The sequence below is a fragment of the Miscanthus floridulus genome, chromosome 13, assembly GCF_019320115.1.
Source record: "Miscanthus floridulus cultivar M001 chromosome 13, ASM1932011v1, whole genome shotgun sequence".
In the NCBI taxonomy this organism is placed as follows: domain Eukaryota; kingdom Viridiplantae; phylum Streptophyta; class Magnoliopsida; order Poales; family Poaceae; genus Miscanthus; species Miscanthus floridulus.
Genome location: NC_089592.1, coordinates 46,579,214 through 46,589,895, shown reverse-complemented (window position 1 = coordinate 46,589,895; position 10,682 = coordinate 46,579,214). Strand labels below are relative to the sequence as shown.

Sequence of the window (10,682 nt, the reverse complement as noted above, 5' to 3'; positions counted from 1 at the left end):
GTTCCACTTGTATTGGAAGAAACATGTTTTACAGGACTACATTTGAATACAAGTGGAAAACCAAGCAAAAGGCGCAACTAGAAAGGCGTAAAGCAGAAATGCGCAAATGAAATGAATGAAGAAGCCCACCTACACGCCAAGACTGGGCCAGGTTCCACTAAGGAAGCAACCCAGGCCTAGCTAGCAGCTCACCGGAGGAAGGCGGTGGCCAGCAAGGCAAGCCAGGGTGCGCTCGCACCCTGGGTGCGCCCACACCACCGACGCCACCTCTCGGGCCCACCTTGCTCTAGCGGTTGCATGGCGGCATGCATAGACGGTTTTTGATGGTTTTCTATTTTATCTACGCCAAACCAACCTGAAGGATGTATAAATAGGGGGTAGTGCTCACCTTCAACACATAACATTTGGAGCTACACACCTCACCTCTCTATTTGTAATCTTTAGTTCTTAGTAGTAGTTTGGAGCTAGCAAGAACTATCAAGGAGGGCTTGGCTCCTTGGAAGAAAAGAGAGAAAGCTTGGTATGAATACAAAGAGAATTTGTTTCAAAGTCATGCTCTCATATCTTCAATATAGTAGTGCATATGAACTAGAGTATAGTTGTCTTGTTATAATCATGATATATGAACTAGCATATAGTTTGTGTGTTATGATCTTAACATGTTCAACTTTATGCTTAACCATTCATATGACTTGTATGAGTAGAAGTAGAGCTAGGGATGAGGTGGCGGTTCATCATTCCTTCAGGTTTGCCTATATTTTTGCTTGTCGATCCATAGGGTTGGAGTCTCGAGTGGATATAGGTAGTTTCCTTGTTCACGAGCATAGTGCTCAGGTGCACGGGAACCTTCGGATATGACGGTGCCCCCCCCCCCCCGATTGAGGGGTAGGGGGCAGGTGGTGACAAGCCCTGTCCGTCCCTTGTAATCTCCCACGTTCGGGCACTATGTAGGAGTCGTAAAGTCTCCCATGCGCTGGCAGACCAGTTTCCGGAGATGTCCCCATCCATCTTAAACTTAGTTCTAACTCTAGTCATATAACTTGTATGATCATTAACTGTTCTTTGCATGGCTATATTAGAATATGTCGGCTTCACGTAAAAATATTTTTTTATTCTTTGTTTTCCTTTTATCCTTGAGGTTGGCCTAGATGTGTGTCCACTATCATTGATATACCGTTTTTACCCCTATCATGAACTATGGGTTTACTAATGCAAGCATGTAATCTTTGTTCATACTCATGCTAGACTCTTACACCTTGCCCTCCTTTGGGAAAATATAAATAACGATAACCTAAATACTTTCGGGTGAAATGCTACAATGATAGATTCATGCACTTGCAGATATTTTCTGTAATCGTTAAGAACTATCGTAGTTGGTGTTTCTTAGCAGCGTCGCTAAGGTTATCTCAATCTTAGTCATGGTGCTAAGAAATACCGATGGGTATTTCTGACGCCGTTGCCAAGGATGGATTTAAAACCTCTACACTTGGTGATTGCGCTAAGAAATGCTAACAATTGGAAAGCGGAACGATGAGGTATTGGTATCGGGTCTGAAGCGGGGGCCAGATCCGTGGTTTTGCTTATATGAAAAGTAGCGATAGGCTCACCTTCTCATCGATCCTCAACGAGCGTAGCGCTTTAGGTGTCTTGTGAGGGTGGATGGTCCTACGTCCACAGCCTCCTCCAGCCCAGCGGCGAAAGCACTGATCTGGAGGGATTGTTCTCCCTCTTCGGTTAGTTCGGGTTCCTAAAGGCACAAGTCCCCGAACTGGTCGGCAATGAAGTCGAGCTTGCCGAAGGTGATCTTCTTGCCCGATTGCACTTCTTCCGGTTCGTCGCCGAAGTTGAAGATAACTCCCATCTGAAACACAATATTAGTCTGAATGCGAAAGGCCCCTACCTGGCACGCCAACTGTCGGATTATTTTGCTCCGACAATATCCAGCAACGTGATCGCGTAGACGGAATCAGATGGTAGCACACGAGACACATAGATTTATACTGGTTTGGCGTGCCATGCCCCGAACCAGTATAATTCTTTGTGTCTCGTGTGCTACTGTCTGATTTCGTTTACACGATCACGTTGCTAGATATTGCCGGAGCAAAACAATCCGACAGTTGGCGTGATGGGTAAAAATCTTTCGTGTTTAGACTAATATTGTGTTTCAGACGAGGATTTTGTTCAACATCGGCGGCGACGCGCGCGATGTCGCAAGGCGGCTTCCCGAGGCTGCATCCTCCGACGACGCATGCTGCAGGAATTCAACGATCTGCTGCAATTATCGACTGGATGTGACTGTTCACGCCATCCGCCGCAAGGGTCAACATCCAGGTGATACAGTTCGTTGATTAAATTAGAGTTAAATGCATCTGGTATTCTTCGTGAAGCCAGGCCTCGGCGGCGGTACGGGCCGATCGATCTGCATCTGTGCTGTGGAGCCACGCGTGGAGGATTTCCATGGAACAAGCAAGCCAAGAAAGGCAGTCGTGGGATCATTCTACAGGATCATGCAAGCCAATCTGCAAACAAGACAAGTAAAATAATACGGATATTGAGACTTGCATGTATACACATATACACGCACGGCACCGAGTGCCAGGGTGAGGCCTCTCGTTCCACCATTTCTCGTATGGTAATCAGAGCGTCTTTCCTAGCGGAATTGAAGAATGACGCTCCCATCCTCCGCAGCGTTTGATGCTATCTCTCCTCTCGGCTTCCTTCCCGTCACTGAGAAGCTGACAAGGAACAACCAAGCTATGTGGAAGGCGCAAGTCATTTCCGCGCTGAAGGGTGCCTAGGTGGTGAACTTCATCGACCCTGCGGCGCACCCGCCGGAGCAGTTCCTGCCGCCAAAGGACGACAAGAAGGCGGACGAGCCACCCGTTGTGAACCCTGAGTTCGAAAAATGGGTGGCCAAGGACCAGCAAGTTCTCAGCTACTTGCTCACATCCCTCTGTCGTGAGATTGGGTCTCAAGTCACGGCGGTGACTACGGCGTCGGTGGCATGGACCGCCATCGAGGCGCTTCACGCGTCCCCGTCCAGAGCCCGCGTCATCAGCACAAGGATGGCGCTCGCCACTGCGTCCAAGGGCGCGTCCTCCATGAGTGAGTATTTCACTAAAATGAAATCTTTGGCAAATGAGATGGCGTCGACTGGGCGCAAACCGGAAGATGAGGAGCTTGTCTCCTATATCCTAACCGAAGTGGATCTAGAATTCGACTCGGTTGTGTCTGCGGTGGCGGCGCGCGTCGAGCCCATCACCATGAACGAGCTCTACACCCAGCTCGTTTCCTTCGAGCAGCGCATGGAGATTCGTGGCGGGTGGCAGCAGTCCTCTGCCAACATTGTCGCCAAGGGCGGTCGCGGCAACAACTCCAACAACAATGCCCGCGGTGGAGGCCACGGTGGCCGCAGCAGCTTTGGCCGTGGCTAGAAGGGCGGCCGTTTCTAGGCTAGCATCTTCTGCCAGCTCTACGGCAAAGAAGGACACTCCGCCGTGCGCTGCTTCAAGAGGTTTTACACTTCGTTTTCAGGACCACCACATAAGAGCGCATCCGCAGCCACCAGTTCGTATGGCATTGATACGAATTGGTATATGGACACCGGTGCTACAGATCACATCACCGGGGAACTGGAGAAGCTGACCGTTCGTGACAAGTTTCACGGCGGGGAGCAGGTTCACGCTGCAAATGGGATAGGTATGGAGATTGCTAATGTTGGTCATAGCTATTTGTATTCCCCTAATCTCCGCTTGAAAAACATCCTTCATGTTCCACAAGCACATAAGAGTCTTTGCTCCGTTAATCATCTCACACGAGACAATAATGTCTTTCTTGAATTTCATCCCGACCATTTTTCTATCAAGGAACAGCTGACGAGGAAAACCCTCCACAGAGGCAGATGTGAAGGGGGGCTTTATCCGCTGCGGTCATCTCCAAATAAACAAGCGCTCGGTGTCATCAAGCCGTCCGCTTCCTTGTGGCACCATAGGCTAGGTCATGCTTCCACTCGCGTAGTCCAGCAGGTCCTAAGCCGCCATAAGCTTCCTTTTTTCCATGATTCAAATAACGATAGGGTATGCGATGCATGTCAACAAGGCAAGAGTCACCAATTGCCTTACTCGAGGTCGACTAGTGTGTCAACTAGCCCTGTGGACCTCATTTTTTTTATGAATGGGGGCCTGCTCCAACTTCTATTGGTCGCCATAATTATTATGTGAGTTTTATTGATGATCATAGCAAATTTGTTTGGCTCTACCTATTGCATCAAAAATCCAAAGTTTTTCAGTGCTTTCACGATTTCTAAAATCTTGTTGAACAACAATGTGGTCGCAAAATTCATGCCATCCAGACAGATTGGGGGAGAATACCAATCTCTGAATTCTTTCTTTCAATGCATAGGCATTGCGCATCATGTTTCATGCCCCCACGCTCATCAACAAAACGGATCAGCGGAACGTAAGCACCGGCATATCGTTGAAATGGGGCTTACACTTCTTGCTCATTCGTCCTTGCCTCTAAAATTTTGGGATGAAGCGTTTTCTACTTCTGTGTTTCTTATAAACCGACTCCCTTCCAAAGTGATTAATGATGAACCTCCTTTGAGCACCTGTTTGGTAGCCAACCTGATTATGGTTTTCTCTGTACTTTTGGGTGTGCCGTTTGGCCGAATCTTAGGCCCAACAATTCTAAGAAACTCCAGTTTAGATCAAAACAGTGCGTCTTCCTTGGATATAGTAACTTGCACAAAGGCTTTAAGTGCCTTGATCCCAAAGAAGGGCGGATCTATATCTCTAGTGATGTCGTGTTCGACGAGCATGTTTTCCCCTTCGCCACGCTTCACCCCAACGTTGGTGCCCGCCTTCGCTCTGAACTCGCCCTTCTTCCTGATGTCTTGAAAAATCCTTCCGCTACCTTTGGGGATGCAAATTTGAATGATCAACATCTGACGTCTCCTGCCTCTACTAACGCATTACCATGTTCTAGTGCTGCTATGCATGATGCAGGAACAAACGCGGTGGGAAATCATCAAGAAACTTAGCTTCAGGGGGTGTTATTTCTTGTGTATTCCCCTAGAGACAACACCTGGTTTCAAGGTGGATTCACCTGACGCGGCGGCATCTGGTTCTGCTGGCGTAGGCGCATCAACCTCGGGATCAGCAGACCTGCCGCCGTCGGGGGTGTAACACCCCAGGTGTTTGTTACCAGTTGAGCTCAACCATGACATGTTAAGTGGTGATGGAGATGTTAGATCAAACATATGGAAATGAGCCAGCACTTAAACTTGGACAACACACCTTTACCTACATGATGACTCTTTTCAAATGTATGCTTGAATAATGTTAAACACACCTCTCTCATGTCCATCACCTTAGTATCAATCTCTCTTGAACATTGGAAAAGTTTCATGAAGTTTGGAATAAAAAAGTCACATGAAATGATAAGTCATATCTTTGCATGAATTGCTTTATCAAGTGGATGGAAACCTATGAAGTCAACCAAACCTTGCAACCTTGCTCAAACAACTCTAATTGAACTCTACAACAAAAGTTATGAAGGGTTCGTGTTGAGCAAAGGTGGAGAAAATATCCGAAAATAATGGAAACCCTAGATTCTATAGCAAAAAGGGCTTTGCGTTTACCGAGAAATAAAGTTGACTTCTGGACAAGATATGAGGTTTGAGCAAAAATGAAAGTTGAATAAAAGTTTGATTATAACAAACTTTGTTAAAAGACCTAGTCATGATTCGGTTTCAAAATGGATCAAAACAAGGCTCAAAGTCTAATAGAAAAGCTGAAATCAGCCCGACAGTGTTTGCAGTCCGGAATTCACTGACATCGACATTGACATCCCGCGTTCTCCAAATTTTGCTAAGCAACTTGAGTTGGTCCAAAAACAAAAGTTGAAGGTTATATTATGGAGAAGAGCATACAAAAAGTTGCATTGAGTTTGACCGAGTTTTGACCTCCGAAGGCGAGTTCCCGTGACCGTTATCAACATGTTGACACTATCATATTGAGGCTTAATTACCTACTGTTACAGAGCTCAAATGACCAGGCACCTTAAATAAGAAACGTAGAGCAGGCCGTGTAGAGCAAACTTCGTCTTTGACCCAATAGCTGATTCGGCCTAGATCTGGCCCAAAAGCGCGCCCCACGTCAGACACTTCGGCGCGCGCCACCTGTTCGCTGAATTGCCTCTATGGGCGACGCGTGTCCGTGAGCGTGACAGCCATGCGATCTTGCCCCACTCCATTGACGCGTGCGCCTGCCTCCTGCTGTACCTCGGAGCCCTCCAAAGCGGACGCCCAAGCTTCTCACTCCTCTCTCTCCCTCGCTCGCCTTCGCCTCCCTGCTCTCGGCAGAGCACGCCGCCGCCGGCGTTGCCTACTGCCGCAGCCGGCCCTCCTACAGCCTCTGCCTGGCCGAGCCTAGGGCCGGGCATGGCTCTGGCTGGCCACGGCTGGCCCGGCTGCACCACCGGCCGGCCTCCCCCTCGCATCACTGGCTGGCCGAACCCCTCGCCGGCCGGTCGAACCGGCCACGACGGCCCCTGACGCGTCTCCCGTTTCTGCCCCGTCAAAAGGAAGAAGAAGGGTCTAATCGTAAATAGAAACTTTTTAACGTTTTCACTTTGCAAAATAGCCAGACACAAGAAGTTACATTTACTGGGCTTGGTTGATTTGAGAAAAGTCCAGGATTCCCAATGCAAAAGTGTTTTCTTTTTTTGGTTTAATCTTTTAATTGCAGATTTTTGTACTAAACTTTGGAAAATCGTAGCAATTAGTAGAAATATCATAAAATAGTAAATGAGTACTATTTGGAATCCTTGTGAAATTTTCTATGCATTAGATCTATAATATGACATGTTTTAGTTTAAATATTTTGCTGTAAAAATAGATCTATGCAGTTAGGTTCTTAATACTAGTTATGTCTTGTCTTTTTCATAACTGAAGTTGTGGTGCTCAAATAAATGTGCAATTTTTATGGAGTGTTACTCTGGTGATGTTTGATGTCTGGTAAAAATTTCAGGAGTTTAGTATTGATAGTTTAAGAGTTATAAAAATAACAAATTCCCTATGTTGCTTTGCTCCTATCCTGAATAGGTCTGTATGTTTGAATTAATTGGCCTAGTTAAGTTGTGAATCATGTCTGGGTGATAATACATGAGTTGTATTACTTTTCATAAGCTTTTCAAAAAGTTAAATATCATGATTTTTGTTTAAGTAGATCTTGAGTTATACTTGCTTAAATCTCTATGGCGGTTGCTGCCCAAACCCAAACAAAGTTTCCTTGTTCTTACTGTGGGGTCTACTCACTAGTAGAATTAGCTTTAGGTGTTTACAACAAAGTTGTTTAGAATTTGCTAAGATTTCTAAAAAGTCTAGAACCACATTTATTGTACATGTAGACCTCTAGTTATAGCTGTTTAAAGTTGCATATCAGATTCTGTCCATGTTTTGGACAGAGATGTGTTCATTTGATTAATTGACCTTGTTAACTATAAAATCATCTTAAGATGAGAATAATAAAGTTGTAGGTAACTTCATAAGCTTTTCAAAGAGTTAAGAATCATGAGTATTGGATGAAGTATGAGTGAGTTATTGGTTTATCTCGCTCTCACATGATTTCTTGCAATAGCAAATTATCTTTTTCATAGAGGTAGCTATACTTATGCAAATGGTATGAAATTTGTACAATAGACTATTGAGAGGATATGTGAGCTACTGAAATTTTTGTAGAATTTATTGTGTATTTTTGGTATATGTTCATAAATACACCTTGATGTCTAAATAAATTAAGAAATGCTTTAAGAAAATTTATTTAGAGGTGAGCACCATGCTTTCTGGTGTTCTTTAGTCATGTGTGAAATGTTGGTAAAGTTGGTTTTGCCCAATTATGTGTTTGCAACATAAGTTAATAATTATTTTCTTACCGATGTGGTTTATGGACAGATCTAGGAACTTAGCAAAGTTCTTCATGATAATGTGCTTTGTTGTAAAACTTGTTTATACAAAAGTTGTAGATAATTCATGTATCTAGCTTGTGTTAGAATTTGGTGTCATTTGACCAAGTAGTTTGTGAGTTATGCCTGTTTAAAGTTGGGTTTCAGAAATGGGTGCTCTCTGTCAATTGTGGACCAGTTTCTGTAAATGGGTATATTTGACTTAGTTAACTTGAGAATCATGCTAAGATGATTAAAAATGAATTGTAGAAAATTTCATAAGCTTTCCAGAATGTCTTGTTACATGGCTATTGGATTTGTATAACTCTAGTTATGATCCAAACATGAAGCTGCTGTTTATAGTCCAGAAATAGACATATGCTCGATGTGGTTGTTTACTCCATGTGTTGCTAAGTGTGGCTTATGCCCTTGTTGATGGTCAAGTTATGATACTTGTGACCTTGTTAAACTTGTGTCATGCTTGATGTGCTTGCTCTCTATAGTTAGTTGTGTGATGTTAGTTAAATAGCTATTGGTGTCTATGTCTTGCATAATCTTGTGTTTGTCTTGAATGCTTATGTGATGCATCTTGTGTTACCATTCATCACATTCATACACATGCATCTTGCATCTCATTTAGGTACGCTAGATAAACCACGCGAAGGATGTGATGTGGAGCCAAACTCGAAGATTGGGTTTGGTGGATCTATCCCGAAGATGGAAGGACTAAGCAAGTGCTAGGACCGGAGATGTCACCAAGACGGTGCAAGCTAACTGAACTGACTTGTGTCGGATCCCAGGCAAGCCCCGGAGCATTCTAAGCCTCCCATATTTTTACAAATATCTTGAGTATCTTTTATTGTTGATGATGCATTAAGTATAGGAATTGGTTGTAACCAATTGTTGCATTATATCCTTACCTTGTCCAGATAAAATCCTATGAATCCTAATTAAGTGTAGGATCGAATGATGCTTAGCTATGCTTAGACCGGTAGAAGTCGGGTGATTTCCTATCACCAGTGAGATGTAGGATGAGCTTTGATCACGGTTGACTATAATTGCTATCATGAAAAAGAACCATATGTTAATAATGAATGGAGATCGGACAGGATGACGGTAGTGCAGCAACAAGGCATGGAGGTCTTGGGTGTAAATCTATCCCCGTCTGTGTCATTTAAGGACCGATACGTTGTACGTCCTCATGTCATGTTGAACGCAGCCTAACACTTAGATGGCCGAATAAGTCGTTCCGACCGCGAAGCCTAGTAGCTCGACTCAGGCCGGGAATGTGAGCAGTGGCGTGCATTCTGGAGGTAGTAGGGATGTGCATCCCCGTCTCTAAGAATGCTGATCTGTTCGGACTCGCGACTCCTGAATTGTGCCAAAGGTGACTTGTTTGTGACTCTGACGAGGGAAGGGGGTTTGTGTTAGGAATACCCCTCCAGCTGGATAGGAATCGATTCGAATCGCTGTCTTTCCCGGATAGTGAGAACTTGACTGAGCAACGGCAACATAGATTCACTAAATTTAAAGATATGGTTAAATGATGAGGATGATGATGATTATGATAATGAGCCATGCAATACATGATATGGTTATTATTGTTTGCAACTTAATCAAGTGATTGATTAGTACAGGTGCTAATATAGATGGTAGGTAATGGCTAAAAGTCACTGCTAGTACAGGTGAATAATGCTAATGGTTACTCAAGCTTTTATGCAAAAAGGTTGTCCAGCCAGATCCACTAAATTAAGCTATGCATGATCCTTGGTGTCATTTGTTTTAGTTTCCGACGGGTAAGTCTGGCTGAGTACATTCGAGTACTCAGGGTTTATCCCACCATGTTGTAGGTGGAGTTCTTGGCCTGTTGAAGATGGTGGATAACCGCCGATGGGCTCGGTGATTCTATAGTTACTTCTCATCTATATGCTTTTGTCGGATGATGTCACTTATGCTAGCAATGTATTTGGAACATATATTAATGTAATCTTTTGAAAGCTATGTTATTTTCACTAATCGGTTTTGAAACCCAAACTTGTACTATTATTTGTGAACCCATTGGTAATATTATTTCCGTTGCAACCCTATGTATGTGATGTGTATTTGCTTAATCACGCGATCTTGGTTGTGATGTTGATTTACCGAGGTCTTTCGGGACACTCGGTGGACTACCAGGTTTATATAAGTGAAAGTATGCGCGTGTCAATGTGTTAGCGGAGATAGCCGTACTTGATCTTGTATAAATTGGGCGGTTCTGTTACAGCTGGCATCAGAGCAAGATTAAGCATAATACTAGTCTTGTACGCCATTTTAAAAACAAAGTTTTGGTTTGAAAAAGCCTATTTTGACTAAAACTTTAGCTACAGACAAATTTGTCAAAACTTATTTGCAAAACTATGCTAGCAACATCCTCCTTTATGCTCAGTTAAGGACTATTAGGTGGCTATCTAAGTACTAACATGGGGGTTTTTACTTTCGTCGTCCATATGGCGTGCTATTGTATGGATGCCATTCACTTGAATGGTAATGTATGGAGCAATTGCCTCTACGTCCAGGTAAATGTGAGTTGTGAGAGCATGACCGTCCAACTGTCGGTCTAGGGGAGAGTTAGCTGTGGCTACTGGAATATTTACATGTTACACCCATGTATATATGAAGGTACTTAATTGTGGGTATATCTATGGGGTAGCTATGGATATCGAAGTATATACATCTGGGGATGTATATATGGAGAGTAT

At 44.1% G+C, this 10,682-nt stretch overlaps 1 non-coding gene across 1 annotated transcript; it reads left to right on the top strand.

The window, feature by feature from the left end:
• Positions 1–3,161: 3,161 nt before the first annotated feature.
• Positions 3,162–3,300, top strand: LOC136502405 (small nucleolar RNA Z247). The gene has a single exon (XR_010770550.1). It is a non-coding gene; the product is annotated as a small nucleolar RNA Z247 (small nucleolar RNA).
• The last annotated feature ends 7,382 nt before the right edge of the window (positions 3,301–10,682 follow it).